The following is a 16,782-nucleotide window of genomic DNA, read 5'->3' as shown; positions in this document are numbered from 1 at the left end:
GGCTCCTGTCACCATCTCCCTCACCTCTCTGTTACAAGCAGGCTGAGGGAAGGGAGCAACAAGGAGGATGGGCAGAAACCCTGCTCCTGGCACCTGCTCTGGATGGCCTGGCCAGCTACTGGGTGAGAGGAGAGGTGGGGCAAGGGACTGCAGCACAGCAAAGCAGTCCTGCGCTGAAGGCCAGCTCTGCCCACCCCACCCCCGCCTGGGGATCACTGCTTCTTGGTCAAGGTGAGAACTGGGAGGAGAAACCCCTTGGACATGGAGGAGGGCTCTCGGGAACCTGGCCCCAAAGTCTCAGTCACCCCTATCCTGCGTCTTCGGGTTGGTCATCACATCTCCCCATGGCTTCCAGACCAGAGTAGCTACATGCTCGTCACTTCCAGCCAGTGATCTGTCCTGGAGCTCTGGGATCTCAGCCTGAAACTGGCTCCCTATGTTGATGTGTCTGAAATGAGGCCACACACACGGACATAAAAGGCATAGGTGTGTGACCAAGATGGGAAATACAAGAGAGATGTGTGGTGAGCCCTGCTCAGCAGGGCTGTGGAACCCACCTTTTGGCCATCTCTCAGACACAGGGAGTGCTCATCAGCCCAGCAGACACGCCACTGGTATTCCAGAGACCTCTTGAGGGATACTTCCTTCCTTCCTCCAATTTGCTTTTTCGCCAGATTTCTGGCTTCAGGCGTTTGGGGTCTAGGACAGGGGAGGTATGTGCTGATACCTGGCATTCTTCTGTATCCAAGGGAACATCCAAGCTACAAAACACTATCTCACTGCGCCATCACCAATTCTATCTAGAACCCCAGGGTGCTGGGCATTCTGTCTGCAGACATCCAACTATGGTATGTCTGGACAGAAGGAATATTGGGGAAACACCTGGAAAAATCCACCACTTCTCTCCTAGAGAGGTTCTGGGTCTAGACCTGACTTTCCCGTGATGAAGGCTCCCTTGGGAAAAACCGACACTGGAATGCAAGGAGGGTAAAAGCATCCCCACGTTGCAAGGACCCTCAGGTTCTAAGTCTGTTCCAACTCACGGTTCAGTGCTGATCTTGCTGTTGTCCTTCACCACACTGATGCCAAAAGAGCCGTCCATGTGATCTGGAAAACACCCAAAGAAGAGCCTCAAGGAGACTGGCTACAACTGACCCATGAGGCCCTTTTTGCCTGCCTTTCCAGAGCAGCTAAAAGCAGGCTCTTCAAGACTGCATGGTATACACACACTACTGTATATAAAATAGATCATCAAAAAGGACCTACTGTATAGCACAGGGAACTATACTCAATACTCTGTAATAACCTCTATGGGAAAAGAATCTAAAAAACAATAGATATGTGATTATGTATAACAAAATCACTTTGCTGTATACCTGAAACTAACACATTGTAAATCAACTCTAATCCAATATAAAATTGAAAATTGGAAAAAAAAGATTGCATGGTATGGAGTTTCCTCAAAAATTAAAAGTAGGACTACCATATCATGCAGCAAACCCACTTCTGGGTATTCATCCAAAAGAACTGCAGTCAAGACCTCAAAAAGATATCTCAACTCCCATGTTCACTCCAGCACCATTCATAATAGCCAAGATGTGGAAACAACCTAAATGTCCACTGACAGATGAGCACATAAAGGTAATGTGACATCAACATACAATGAAATACCATTTAGCCTTAAAAAGAAATTCTGCAATATGCAACAACATGGATGACCATTGAGGACATTATACTAAGTGACATAAGCCAGTCACAGAAAGAGAAATACTGCATGACTCCACTTATATAACGTATCTAAAGTAGTTGAATTCATATTGATAGAATCAAAGAGTGGAATAGGGGTTACCAGGGGTTGGGGCAGTGGGAAATGGGAGGTTACTAATCAATGGGCATAAAGTTTCAATTAATCAAGCTCTAGAAATCTGCTGTATAACATTGTACCTATAGTCAACAATACTGTATTGCACACTTAAATCTTTGTTAAAAGGGCAGATCACAGATTAACTGTTCACATCACAATAAAATAAAATAAAAAGATTGCATGGAAGTGGGATAAGACTTCTGAAAATGTAGAGTAAGGAACTCGGCAAAACAACAGATTTACTGACAAAAATCATTGAAAAAGAAAAAAAAAAGAACAGTAAGCTAAAGTCTCTGCACGTTGTCCTAAAGGCATACAGCATTTTAAGAAATACTCATTCAAGAAAACCCACTAAATCTCGGGAAGAACAGTGAGAGTCTGTGGCACTGGAGCCATGGCCCACCCCCTTACCCACCTAGCCCCCAGCTCTTTGTAACGGAAGCTCTACCCAGGTAGGTGCAGCCAAGGAGATGGGGGCTGCTTCTTCCCCTGGCTCCCATGCTTAAAGAATTAAAGCAAGATAAAATAAAAATTTGTCATCAAAGAGAAAATGCCATCAAGAGATGGAAATTAGTTTTTTAAAAGATACAAATGTGGACTTCCCTGGCGGTCCAGTGGTTAAGACTCCATGCTTCCACTGCAGGGGGCATGGCTGTGATCCCTAGTAGAGGAAGTAAGATCCTGCATGCTGTGCGATGCAGCCAAAAAAAAGAAGAACCAAATGGAAATAGTTCAGGGGTTAAAAAAGTACAATAACCAAAATACGGCTCAACAGTAGATCTGAGCTGGCAGAAGAAACGATCAGCAAACCTGAAGATAGAACAATGGAGACTATGAAATCTGAAGAACAGAGAGAAATAAATATAGGAAAGTGAAGAGAGCCTCAGAGAAATGTGAGATGTCATTACATGCAACAATATATATGTATTGGGAGTACCAGAAAGAGGGGAGAAAGGGACAGAATATTTAAAGTATTAATGGCTGAAAATTTCCCAACGTTGATGAAAAACAATATGTATATCCAGCAAACTCTACAAACTCCAAGAAAGATTAAACACAAAGAGCTCTACATCCAGACATAACATAGGCAAAATGTGGAAAGCAAAAATAAAGATAAGATCTTGAAAGCAAAAAGGGAAAAACAATTTGTTACATACAAGGGCACTACAGTAAAATTAACAGCTAATTTTTTAAGAGAAACGATGTAGGTTACAAGGCAATGGGATAATATATTCAAATTACTGAAAGTAAAAAAGTGTTAACCAAGTATCTTATATTCAGCAAATTATCTTGCAAAAATGAAGGTAAAATAAAGACACTCCCAGATAAATAAAAACTGAGGATACCTGTTGCTGGCAGACCTGCCTTACAAGAAATATTAAAGGTGAAATATTATTCAGCCCGCAAAAAGGAACAAAGTACTGATACATACTGCAACTTGGATGAAACCTAAAAACATCATGCTAACTAAAAGAAGGCATTCATAAAGGACCACATACTGTATGATTCCACTCATATGAAATATGCAGAATAGCCACATCGATAGAGACAAAGTAGATTAGTCGTTACCCACGGCTGGGGATGGGGAGGATGGAAAGGAGGGACTGCTAATAAGTACAGGGCTTCTTTTGGGGATGATGAAAATTTCTGAAAACTGATGGTAGTGATGGTTGCACAGCTCTGTGAATATACTAAAAACCATTGAATTCTATACTTTAAAGGGATGAATTGTATGGTATGTGAATTATATATCCCTAATAAAAATAAATAGTAAAGAAAGTCCTTCAGATTGAAAGCAAATGACATCAGATGGTAACTTGAATCCAAACCAAAAAAAAAAAAAAAAAAAGGGAAGCGCTAGTAAATATGGGTAACTATAAAAATCACTAGGATTACATATTTCTTTTCTTTTTTTAATGGCCTTAAAAATAACTGCATAAAACAATATGTATTGTGGGCCTGTAACATATAGAAATATAATATATGTGACAGTAACTGCACAAGGAGCACAGCTGCATTGGAGTAAAGGAATATCACCTCAGACAGTAACTCAAATCCACAAGAATAAATGAAGAGATCAGAAATGGTAAATAAGAAGGTTAATATAACAACCTCTATAAATCATGCTAGCTTTCCTTTATCCGCTCAGTGTTTTTACACAAAATAAAATTATATAAAGCAATAAACATGACCAGTACGGTATTACTGGGTCTCTCACATATAATAGCAAAAGAGTTAGAAGGAATAGAGCTAGATAGGAGCAGTGTTTCTATATTTCACTGTTAATGAGTTATTACACATCCTAACAGATTCTGATAAGACATATATTTTAAGTCCTAGAGCAACCACTAAGAAATGACTAAGAAACAGTGAAAAATTAACGGAATTAAAATGTCACACTAGAAAATACTCACTTAATACAAAAGAAAGCAGGAAAGGAGGAACAGAGGGAGAAAAAGACATGTAACGTATAGAAAATAGAAAGCAAAATGGCAGATGTAAATCCAACCATATCAATATAACATTAAACAAGAATGGATTAAACAAACCAATCAAAAGGCAGAGTTTGTAAGACTGGATAAAAAACACATGATCCACCTAATGGTGTCTAGGGGTAACATGCTTTATTTTCAAAGACACAAATAGGCTGAAAGTAAAAGAAGAGAAAAATATATACCAAGCAAACAACAACCAAAAAAGAGAATGGAATGGCTATACTAATGTCAGGCACATTAGACTTTAAAACCAAAAATATTACTAGAGATAATGATAAAATTATTGTAATAATGACAAATGATGTCACAATCACATCCTAATGATAAAAGGTCAAGCCGTGAGGAAGATGTGACAATTACAAACATATACACACCTACAAACAGACCCCCAAAATACACCAAGCAACAAACGACAGAACTGAAGGATGAAATCAACCATTAAAAAATAATAGTTGGAGATTTCAATACTTTCAACAGTGGATAGGGCAACTAGGCAGAAGATCAACAAGGAAATTGAAACTAACTAGACAAAACAGACAAAATACAGCATTCCACCAAACATCAGTAGAATACATTCTTCTCAAATTCACATGGAACATTCTTCAAGACAGACCGGATTCTAGCCCATATAACATGCCTCAATAAATTTTAAATTTTAAAATAAATTTAAGGGAATTCCCTGGCGGTCCAGTCATTAGGACTCCACGCTTCCGCTGCAGGGGGCATGGGTTCGACCCCTGGTGGGGGAACTAAGATCCTGCAAACCGCACAGCACAGCCAAAATAAATAAATAAATAAATAAAATAAATTAAATTGAAAAAGAAACAACGTATGTACTCTGACCAAAAGAGAATTAGATTACAAATCAATAAAAGGCAGCAATTTGGAAAATTCACAAATATGTGAAAATTAAGCAACACACTCTTTAACAGTCAGTGTATTAAACAGGAAGTGGAATGATAAATTAGAAAATACTTTAGCTGAATGAATATAAAAACACAACATACTAAAACTTACAAAATGTAGCTAAAGCAATGTTCAGAAGGAAATCTATAGCTGTAAAATATCTGTATTAAAAAAGAAGAAACATCTCAAATCATTTATGGTCAACTGACTTTCCACAAAGGTAGCAAGACAGGGCTTCCCTGGTGGCGCAGTGGTTGAGAGTCTGCCTGCCGATGCAGGGGACATGGGTTCGTGCCCCGGTCTGGGAAGATCTCACATGCCGCGGAGCGGCTGGGCCCGTGAGCCATGGCTGCTGAGCCTGAGTATCCGGAGCCTGTGCTCCACAACGGGTGAGGCCACAAACAGTGAGAGGCCCACGTACCACAAAACAAACAAACAAACAAACACCTCACAATGAGCTACCGCTTCACACCCACTAGGATGGGTGTAATAAAAAAGACAGCTAAGAAGTGTGAGCAAGGATGTGGAGAAACTGCAACTTTCATACAATGCTGGTGGAAATTTAATATGACCCGGCCATTTTGCAAAGCAGTCTGGCAGTTCCTTAAATGGTTAGACATAGTTACCCTTTGACCCAGCAATTCCACTCTGAGTTATATACCCAAGAGAAATGAGGACTTATGTCCAACAAAAACGTACACATAAATGTTCTTAACAGCACTGTTTGCAACAGCCAAAGGACACAAACAACCCAAATGCTCGTCAACTGATGAATGGATAAATAAAATGTTGTCTATCCAGAGAATTCAATATCATTCATCCATAAAAAGAAATGAAGCACTGATGCATACTACAACATGAACCTTGACAACATTATTCTAAGTGAACAAACTAGACACAGAATGTCACGTATTTGATGATTCCAATTACATGAAATGTCCAGAATAGGGAGACCCATAGAAAAAGTAGGTTGGTAGACTGGTGGTTGCCCAGGGCTGAGGAGTTGGGGGCTACAGGGCCTGTGTGTCACCGCTCGTGGATATAATCTTCTGGGGTGATGAAAATGCTCTAGAATTAGATTGTGGGATGGGTGTACAATCCTAAGAATACACTAAAAAATCACTGTACACTTTAAATGGGTGATTCATATGGCATGTGAATTATACCTCAATAAAGCTGTTTAAACAATTACTCGAAAGGGCAGGCAGAAGGGTGCTTAGGCTAAATGGCGTCTATTTTCTTTCTGGCTACAAAGTCATAAGCACCTAGAAGGCTGCTGGTCCCAGATGGTCCTGGGATAGTTCTGAACAGCAACGGGACCCCCAGAGCAGACCCAGGCGTAGGCCAGAGAGAATGGCTGGACCAAATTCTACAGGGGGCGGGGGTCTGGCCCCCCGCAGGCCCATCATGGGGCGATCAAGCTCACTCACCAAGCATGGCGCTGATGAGCCTGTCGGGACGGGCCCGGGCAGATGTGGAACAGAGAGTGTTGAAATACAGCCCAGAGCCCTCCCGGACGGGGCTGAGCATCGGGGGCGGTGTGTAGGGAGGTCACTGGGACAGTCCCTTCAGGAGGTGGTCCATCAGGAACACGGGCGAGCGCAGGCAGCTCTGGCGGCATCCTCCCGGGCCCGGCTCCCCAGACATGGAGGGCGGAGGAGGGATGAGCAGTGCCTTGGGCCGTGGGAGCTTCTTCCGCTTCCTGTGTTGGCTGCTCTCCTTGCTGTCTCTCTCTTCCCCGTCCTTCTCCTGTCCCTGGAGAAGAAGAGACTTCAGAACCACGGGGGTCACCTGAGGCCACCGGCCCCAAAGCTCAGACCTCAAGATGGCCTGAGAGTGGGAAAGGGTACTGACCAGCCAAATGCACACCCAGCATGGCCATGCCCAGAGTCCTCAGCGCAGGAAGCCGGGCAGGGCCACCACGCCTGAGCCAGACTCCAGACCCTAAGCTGGGCGACATTTGACGCTGGGGCCTTCTCAGGCACCCACCCCCACCCCAAGGAGAGGCCCTCACTCAGACCATTTTGGAAACTCATATCCGTTGTTAAAGTGACTGGCACTTAAAGTGTGGGGGCCAGACGGATGCAACAGCATGACAAAAGGAAAACCTGTTGCCCTCAAAATGACAGCAGCTCCTGGGAGACAAACAGTGGGCTCCATGCACCCCGTACCCGAGTCCAGCATGGACTTCTCCAGGTGGGGTCTTCCAGCACAGGCTGAAGAGACGACGGCTTGAGCTTGCTACACTCTCTCTTACCTCCACGCAATCTCCCCTCCTCTCTGCCCATCTTACCCCTCCTCATCCTCCGGCTCTCAGCTGCAACGCCCCCTTCCTCAGGCAGGGTCTCTGGTGCCCTCGGGGCTCCCACAGCTCCCTCTCCCAGCCCGGCCCGTTCTGGGTCGTCAGTGTCCGGGGATGGGTCTATCTACTCCGCTGGGCTGGGAGCCCCAGGAGACGGGGGCAGGCCTGTTGTGGTCGCTGCAGTGTCCCCAGCCCTGCCCAGCACAGGGCCAGACACAAAGGAAGTTCACTGGAGGTTGAATGGATGAATGAACACGCAAATCAAGCTCTTCTGGAGTCAGGATTTGGGGGCTTTTCTCACAGCTCCCACTGGCAGCTGGAAAGCAGCTGGAAGGAAGTGCACCCACCTTGCTCCCCAGGGGATGGTTCGCTGGAGCCACTGGCACCGAAACAGGGACCACCAAAGGGGCGGCGGTCATGTTGTCCAAGGACTTCCTGCCTCCCGGGGAACTCTGCCTGTGCCCTTCTGGCCTCAGCACCTGTCTTTGTGGCTTGCAAAACTCCATGCCACACAGCTACACACAGAGAAGAGCCAGCCCTTTAAGAGACACAGTACGTAGGGAGCAAGGGGCCCCTCCAGAGCAGCACAGCCCTGACTCCCGGCCCCCAGCCAGGCTCCCCGCAGGAGGACGGCTCCATCCTGAGATGAATGGCAGCTTCGCGCCCCTTCACCTGCGGCTCCTGCTTCCCTCGAGGTGACGGCCACTGGTCGCTGTGAAAACACATGTGGCTGCTCAGCCCTCTCTCTGTATAAAACATCCGGCTGCAATTCTTGCAGACATAAGTGCTCCTTGGCTCTGCCCAGTCTCTGGGACCACCATTGTGCTGGTTACTGTGGGGAAGAAAGGGAGAATGGGACTCCGTCCCCAAACACTGATCCTCTGACAGCTTTGGACGAACCCTAAAGAAATGGAGATGATGCCCCCGATTCTCCGTGGCCTGGTGCTCACCCCTTCAGGAGTGAAGCATCCAGAGCTCACTCACCCAGGGCCAGCACATCAAAGCCACCAGAGGATTCCCGAGGGGCTTCGGAACTTACCAGCCACACGCCATGTTCTCCTCCTTCATCGGGTGGGGAACCCGGTAGATATTTCCACCCTGAAGACGAAAATACATCTGAGCCAACATATCAGAAATGAGATGCAAGAGTGAAAACTATAAGACTTGGAAGAAAACACAGGTATAATTCTTGGTGACCCTGGAGTAAGCAGTGGTTTCTTGGATGACTCCAAAACCAAACAAAAGACAGACGTATTGGACTTCATCAAAACTTACAACTTCTGTGCTTCAAAGGACATCATCAAGAAGTGAAAAGACAGAATAAGAGAAAAAAGTTGCAAATCATGTATCTCATAAGGGACTATGTATATTTCTGTATCAGTGATACATAATGAACTCTCACAGCTCAAAACTAAAATCACAACCCAATTTAAAAATGGGCAAAGGGTCTGAATAGACACTTACCCAAAGAGGATATACAAATGGCCATTAAAAGATGCTCAGGATTATTAGCCATCGGGGAAATGCAAATTAAACTATAATGAGATTATCATTTCCCACCCACTAAGGTGAACCAACTGGACAAGAACAAGTGTTGGTGAGGATGCAGAGAAACTGCAGGCCTCACACACTCTGGGTAGGGATATAAAACAGCACAGCTTTTTGGGAAAGTCTGGCACTTCCTCCAATAGAATTACCCTAGAGCCCAGCAATTCCCCTCCAAGGTATTTCCCAAGAGAAATGAAAACATATGTCTAAACAATAATCTGTCCACAAATGTTCAGAGCACCGTTATCACAATGGCCAAGAAGGGAAAACAACCCAAATATCTATCATCTGATGAATGGATAAATAAAATGTGGTGTTTCCATACAATGCACAAGTCACCAGCGATAAAAAGGAGTGAAGTTCTGACCCGTGCTACAGCACAGAGGAACTCTGAGAACATCAGGTTAAGTGAAAGAAGCAAAAGACACAAAAGGCCACGCAGCGTTAGGATTCCCGTCACATGAAGTGTCCAGAATAGGCAAATCCATGGAGACAGAAAGTAGATGCATGGTTGCCAGGGGCTGGGAGGGATGGAGAGATTGCGGGTGACAACCAACGGTGTGGGGTTTCTTTTTGCGGTGATGAAAGTGTATTGGCAAAGAGTGGCGACGCGAGCACGACCTCGTAAACAAACTAAAAACTACTGGATGGTGCACTTCAAGATGGCGAATTAGATGGCACGTGAATATTAAAGCTGTGGAAAAAAAAAAAGAGGAGGAGGTAGCTGTGGTGCGACAGGAAGGATGCTGGACCTCGGAACATCACGAAGAGACGTGGCCAAGCTCTCTGCGCCCAGGACCTCGTGGGCACGATGTGGGAGGACCCAAGCTGCTCCAAAAGGGCGGACCAGTGCCAGGCCTGCAGTAGGGGCCAAGTCGGACTTGTGGACCTGTGATTCACAACCAGAATAGACACAGCATTTCACGTACAAATATCAAGGGTAAAGGAGCTCTGCCTTTACATTCTCTGAAGAAGTGAAGGAGGCAAATCCAAAAGGAAGCGAAAGGCAGAAAGAAAGCAAATAGAAAAAGCTTAGTGAAGAAACATGATGCAAAGTGTCTCTGACAACTCTAAAGCCCTGTTCTGTTGTGTGTGTGTGTGTTGCAGGGTGGAGGGTGATGGGAGGAACCATCCCTTCTCTGGAACTTCATTCGCCCCTCTGTAAACAAACTGCATCTGAGGATTTGCTGAGGTTAAATACAGTGCCTGGACAAGTCAGAAACACGGACACAGGTAAGGACGAGACTCTGCCCCCCGCATGGTCAGGTCCCGTGAGAGGGCCCTGGTACCTGGATCCTGTTGAGTATCATCAGCTTGGACTTGGAGTCCCAGGGGGGATCCGCTGGAGGCCCGGCCAACGACGAGAAGGAGGCCATGGCTACCTGGCTTGGAGAAGCTGCACAGCAAATATCCACTTTCACTTTCTCCTTCCGGAAGTGCTGGACCCCGGAGTTGCCAGAGAAGAGCCTGTAGCCTCCGCCCCAGGAGCAGGCCGGGCCCTCTCCACCTTTTGTGGCCCCGGAAGCCGTGCCATTCTCAGCCTGGGCCTGCTTCCCTGGGAGGTGGGCTCTGGATGGCTCCTCCCCTCCTAACTGGGTCTGATGCAGGCCCCGAGGGAGAAGATGTCCCTAGGTCCAAGGTCCCTTTCGAGGATCGCAACTGCTTGGCCAGAGAGGAGATGTCTGGGTTTCCAGGAGGGTCCAGGGATGCCGCCGTGGGGGCAGGTGGAGCAGCAGCCACTTTTGGTCTTCCCTTTGGGTCCTGGCTCACGCTGCTGGGGGAGGGCTCTGTGGGTAAAGCGGGTGTGGATTTTCTCCTGCGGGCTAGGGACCCCTCTGGATCAGGGTTCACGGGGCCAGCATGGAGAGAGTCAACAGTGGGTGCCACAGGTGGGGGTTGCTGTGGCCACGGCCCCTGCAGTGACTTCAGGGCAACTTGCTTGCCGTCGGGTGTGGGAAGCTGGGAGGAGGCGGCGGCCACCTGGGTGTGGGAGAAGATCCGCTGGGACTTGGTGATCATCTGGATCACCTGCATCTGCTCGTGGCTCACCAGAGACTCCTGAGCCTTCAGGACCAGCTGCTGGAAGAGCGGTGTGGCATCCGACGGGAGGCCGCTGGACTTCTGGCCGTCCTGGGGGCCAGGCTCACCAGGGTTCTGCCACGAGGAGGAGTCGCAGTCGAACTTGCTCTTCTTGGAAGCCCAGGAGTCGTCTTCCCCGCTGGTGCTGACATATCTGGGGTCGCCCGAGGCCTCCCCCTGGGCCTTCAGGAGCGTGGGAGGGAAAGACGGCGTGTCCTCCAGACCGGTGCACTGGCTGGGTGAGGGCTCCCCAGCAGGGGAGTCGCTGCTGAGCCCGGGGCCCGGCTCGGAGCCCTCCCGGGACGGCACTGCAGAGGGCTTGTGGACGACAAACATACTGTTTCCTTTGCTCTTAGGGCAGCCCGACAGGTTTCAGAGCCACTGGAAACTGTGGCTTGATGGCTGGGAACTGGCGGGGACAGTCTGGCCATGGAACAGAGGCAGGCAGGCGGGCAGGGAGCGCCCTCGGGCCAGCCCTCCAGGGATGACGGGGGCTGGAGCAGCGGCAGCTCCGGCTCGGCTGGGTCGGGGCCGCTGTTCTCCGCTGCCCGTGAGTGGACGGCTGTGAACACGTCCGTGCCCGGCTCCTTCCGTGGGGGCCGGGGATCCTCGGGAACCTCAGTGCCCAGGGCTCCTGGGGCCGCCGGGGTGCTGGCTGGGCCGCAGGAGGAGGACCCTGACGAGGGCAGGGAGGAACAGGCCGTGATCCTCCCTTCGCCGCTGTCTGAAGGCCCTCCCAGGGCTGGCCCGGGAGAAGGGATCTTCTGGCAGATGATGCTGCTCACGATACAGCGCAGGAGGTCTCGGTTGGACAAGAGGGAGATGGGGGATGGGGCTTCCGGGGGCACCAGGGACCACAGGCTCGCGGGTGCGGGCTGGCAGGCCACCTCGTGCACACGGGGTGAGTTCCCGCAGGGCTCTTCCTCCGGAGGGGCCTCCTTGAGGATGCACAGGCCGTGCTGGACCTCGTAGTGCTGGCGCACGGAGCGGTAGTCGCTGTAGCTCTTGCTGCAGCCCTGCTCAATGCACACAAAGGGCTTGGACTTCTGGTGGGTGAGCGTGTGCCCAGTCCTGGAATCACATGAGGAGAAAGTTAGTGGGTCTCTCGGCGTGGGACACTAACTGCAGGAACCCAGGCATGTCCCCAGGGGGCAGCAGCATCGCAACTCAGAAACTGTGCTCAGACCCTAGGAGGAAAGACCCCTGCTACGGCCAAAGCCCTCTGGAAGGGGGAGCTCTTGCCCTCACCCCTAAGCAAACCCCTAATCTGAGATTAAAAACATCAGTGGGAGTCAAGTCAGAGTTCCCCAAAGTGGGTTCCTAAGGAACACCAGGCTCCAGAGTTGCTCCCTGAGGACTTGGGCTCAGCTGGCAAATAAGTTTGGGAAAAACACTCTTTACTTCTTGGAGGTTCCTAGGAGCAAACTGAAAAGCCACAGAGCAGATAAAGAGAGATCTGTTGAACTTTCCATGTCTCTCAAACTTATTTGCCCACAAAACCATGTTTTTAAAATAGACCCTTTTAGCATCCCCGAGAAGCAGAGAACCAGAGTTCTGAGAACAAACTTAAGGAAACGCTAACTTGGGGATGATCCTTCCTTCAACAAAGGAGTCTTTGCCTTCCCACAGGAGTCCTCTAGACAGCGACCTGGGAGCCCCACAGCAACAACAACAAAAAGCCAAATGCGCCTATAATGTCTGCAAATATAAAAGAATGCAAGTATGTAGTATATTTACATCATACGTATACCTGCATTAATATATTATAAATATAAACAAATGGGTAAATCACCCTCTGGGTTCCCAACAATCCTACCCCGGATGGTTCTAATCAATTGGACCCAGTAAATAATGAAACCCTTTCCCAAACGTGGACCCTTGGCCTCCATCTGAGGGAAGCAGCAGAGAGGGCATCCGGAGACCCACTTTCTAGCCCTAACTGTTACCAGCTTGTGACAGGAGTAAATCATTTCCCATCCTTAATGGCGAGAGGGGAGAGGATACAATGAAAGCGGGATTCATCGAAGCCTCAGTAAAGGCTGGGCGAGCTGTAAACATGCAAGGGATCGTCCTCTCCCACTTACGAGTCTCTCAGTTTGAAAGTCTGTCTCTTCTCCCTCGGCAGCAAGAAAAGCTTATCATTTCTAAGACATGAAGAACAAACGGAATTCTGCTCCTCTTACACTGAGCTTGCTTTTTAAAGTCAAATTTTGAAAAAAAATCGAGTTAATAAAAGGGGGAATTGAAACAGGAAAAAAGAGAGTGAACACTGCATTGCCATGTTCTAGAAACAGGCATTTCAGAACCCCTCACGCCCTGGTGTTATCCCAACATATATTCCTCATGGAGTGCATATCTGTTCTGCTCAGACACCTACCAGGGACTCTGAAACTTTCTCTACGCAGTTAGCCCAACTCCCTCCATGACAAAATTGCCTCTGGAGTGTGTTTTTAAAGCACATGGGTCCTGTCTGCAAATCGCAGCGGCGCTCTCCTCACTGGAGTGAATCTGGAGGCTGGGGAGGGCGGGCTGTCCGGGGCAGTGTAGGCCCTGCCCCCCGCCCCCACCAAACACTGGCCGTGGGAGGAGCACAGGTCGCACACACCTGGGACACCCGACGGTGCGGGGCGGTGCAGGTGGATGGGAGGGGATGCAAAAGAACCGGGAACACGCCCAGCCCCCAGCAGCCCCCTGAACAGACATCCCGACCAGACTCCTACATACAGGTGGTCCTGACGCTTAAAGGCCTTGCTGCAGATTTTGCACACGTGTCTCCTCTCCTGGCTGTGCGTCAGGTAGTGCTTGCTGAGAGGACTGGCGCTGCTGAACACCTTCCCGCAGAGGCTGCGGTCCAGGAGTGGGTTCTGAGGGGACCTGTGCTGCCGCTTTCCTCTCCTTGTGCTCCCAGACGTGGCCCTGCCTCCTTCGTTAGCCTCTTTGGGCACCTTGAGCACGCCTAGCCCCAGGTCTAGACAGAGGGAGAAAGCACAGGTTATGACATCCGGGGACATCGGAGCCCCGGCCGAAGCACTCTACCACCCTCAGACCAACTTCAGCAGCTGAGTCCAACTCAGGGAGTTGGCCGAGAACCCCAACTTCAGCAGCTTCACTCGCAGAGAAGACCAGGCTTAGCACCAGGTGAGGGGGAGAAGGGACCCTGGTCAAGCCACACCTCCAGGGCGGCACCCAATCTTGAAGCCACACTTGGGGGGTAAGGGAGGGGACAGCAACAGTCTGAGAGCTTCCAGGACAGAGTGACTCGACAGGCAGGACTTCATGACGGTAACATCAACAGCACGCTTGCAAGTGCAATCCAGAAATGCACAATGCAAAATCTTAGAAAAGTTTAAGTCCCTTCTCCCAGCCAATTCCACTCTGGTTTTTTAATTAAGGAAATTAAGGCCGATCTGTACAAATTAACGGAGATCTTGCAGTGAACTGCAAGCGAGTTAACTGCAGCATTGTTTTTCCTGGTGAAATGTGAGAAACCACCTAATAACTGACACGAGGGCAGGTGGGTGACTGCATTCTGGTCTCAATGGTCTATGGCGCAGGCATTTCAGATACAACTGTAGGAGAATATCCATTGACGTGAAAGGATGTTCAGGCTGTACCACTAAGTGCTGTGCCACTAACAAGAGGATTGTTGAAAAACGGAATGACCTAGTCTTTAAAAGGGAAAAATAAATTTGAATAGAAACAAACAGAATGGGATTGATTGGTAGCATCATGGATCAACTTAATTTTCCTTTCCCTATATATCTGAATTTTCCATGTTTCTCTACTCCTTGGGTAAATGAGTAGTTTTTTTTTATAATTTCATTTTTGATTTTTTTTCTTTGACCCATGAGCTATTTTAGAAGAGTGTTCTTTAGTTTCCAAATACTTGAAGACTTTTTTCTCTTATTTCTTTTACTTATTTCTTTATTTTTGGCTGCATTGGGTCTTCATCGCTGTGCGTGGGCTTTCTCTAGTTGCGGCGAGTGGGGGCTACTCTTCGTTGCAGTGCGCGGGCTTCTCGTTGCAGTGGCTTCTCTTGTTGCAGAGCACGGGCTCTAGGCGTGCGGGCTTCAGTAGTTGTGGCTTGCGGGCGCTAGAGCGCAGGCTCACTAGTGGCGCATGGGCTTAGTTGCTCCGCGGCATGTGGGATCTTCCCGGACCAGGGCTCGAACCCGTGTCCCCTGCATTGGCAGGCAATTCTTAACCACTGTGCCACCAGGTTTTGATCCATCACCTGGTCAAGTATCAGTGGGTTTTCCATGCCCTTGGCATAATTATTACTCGTGGAATATTTGCTCTCAAACGCATGTATAGATTACACACTCGTGTCCTGGATTGCCATCCCGGAAAGCATTTAAGAAACATCAGGTTCGGGACTTCCTTGGTGGTGCAGTGGTTGGGAGTCTGCCTGCCGATGCAGGGCCCTGGTCTGGGAAGATCCCACATGTCGCAGAGCAACTAGGCCCGTGAGCCACAACTACTGAGCCTGGGCGTCTGGAGCTTGTGCTCCGCAACGAGAGGCCGTGACGGTGAGAGGTCCGCGCACCGCGATGAAGAGTGGCCCCCGCTCGCCGCAACTAAAGAAAGCAATCGCACAGAAACGAAGGCCCAACACAGCAAAACAACAACAACAAGAAAAAGTTAAAGGGCATTAAAAACAAACCAACCAGATATATGTGGGTAGGCATTTTCCATCCCAGTTACAGAATGAGAAAACTGAGACTCAAACAGGGAAAATGACTTGCCCAAGGTGGCAAAGGAAGGAAGAAGAGCCAGGCTGTAGATTCTGGTTCATCTGATGCCAGAGTCCTTTCCCCAACCACAGTGCCCGCACCGCTTCCAACTCAACTTCCTCCTCTGCTCCTCCTCCCTCCCCGTCTTTTCAGATGGACTGAACTGAAACCTGGCCCTTCTGTGAAGCCTCCTGACACCAGCGTTTGCCCTGCTCCCCTAGCCAGTCCCTCCGAAGGCAGCACACAGTTACAGACACAATCACGCCTTTAAGCCATCAATCCTCTGAGGTGTCCCTCTTCCTCATCTCAGTTATTAATAGCATCTACTCAGTTGCTCAAACCCCAGCCTGCCCTGCCAACCTCCATCTGTCCTTTTCCTTACCAGCTCTCCCTGTGATGTGTGACCCGTCAGCATGTCTGAATCTACTTCTAACATGATCCCTAATCCTTGCGCTTCTGGCCTCTTCACTGCTACTCCAGCCCAGGCCACCATCTCCGCTGAGAGCCTTCCAGCTACTCTCCAGGATTCCCGTCTTGCCGCCCACGGCACCCTCACAGCAGCTAGAGCTTTGCACAGCCTCCCCTGGTTCCCGTGGCAGAGTCTGTGCTTTGCCGCACCGTGGCCTGGAAGTGGGTCTCAGCCTCAGCAGCCTCCTCAGTGTGGCTTCCCACCCCCGCGCCATCCACCTGCCAGCGTCTGCCACTCCCTGTCACTCCCTCGGACTTGGCCCCCTGCTGTACTTTCCTCATGTCGCTTTGTGGTGGACACAAGGTCTGACTCCCCAGTGGCTGTTTCTGCTTCCTCTTCTTTTCCTGGCAAATGGGATTCCAGTTTGGATCGGGTGACAAGAAATT

At 48.8% G+C, this 16,782-nt stretch overlaps 1 pseudogene; it reads right to left on the bottom strand.

The window, feature by feature from the left end:
- LOC132479621 (zinc finger protein 541-like) overlaps nucleotides 1-16,677 on the bottom strand; it is an 82,212-nt pseudogene extending 65,535 nt beyond the window's left edge.
- Nucleotides 16,678-16,782: the final 105 nt, after the last annotated feature.

This window comes from Mesoplodon densirostris, chromosome 19, assembly GCF_025265405.1.
Source record: "Mesoplodon densirostris isolate mMesDen1 chromosome 19, mMesDen1 primary haplotype, whole genome shotgun sequence".
NCBI classification, from domain to species: domain Eukaryota; kingdom Metazoa; phylum Chordata; class Mammalia; order Artiodactyla; family Ziphiidae; genus Mesoplodon; species Mesoplodon densirostris.
This window is presented reverse-complemented; position numbering and strand designations above follow the sequence as displayed.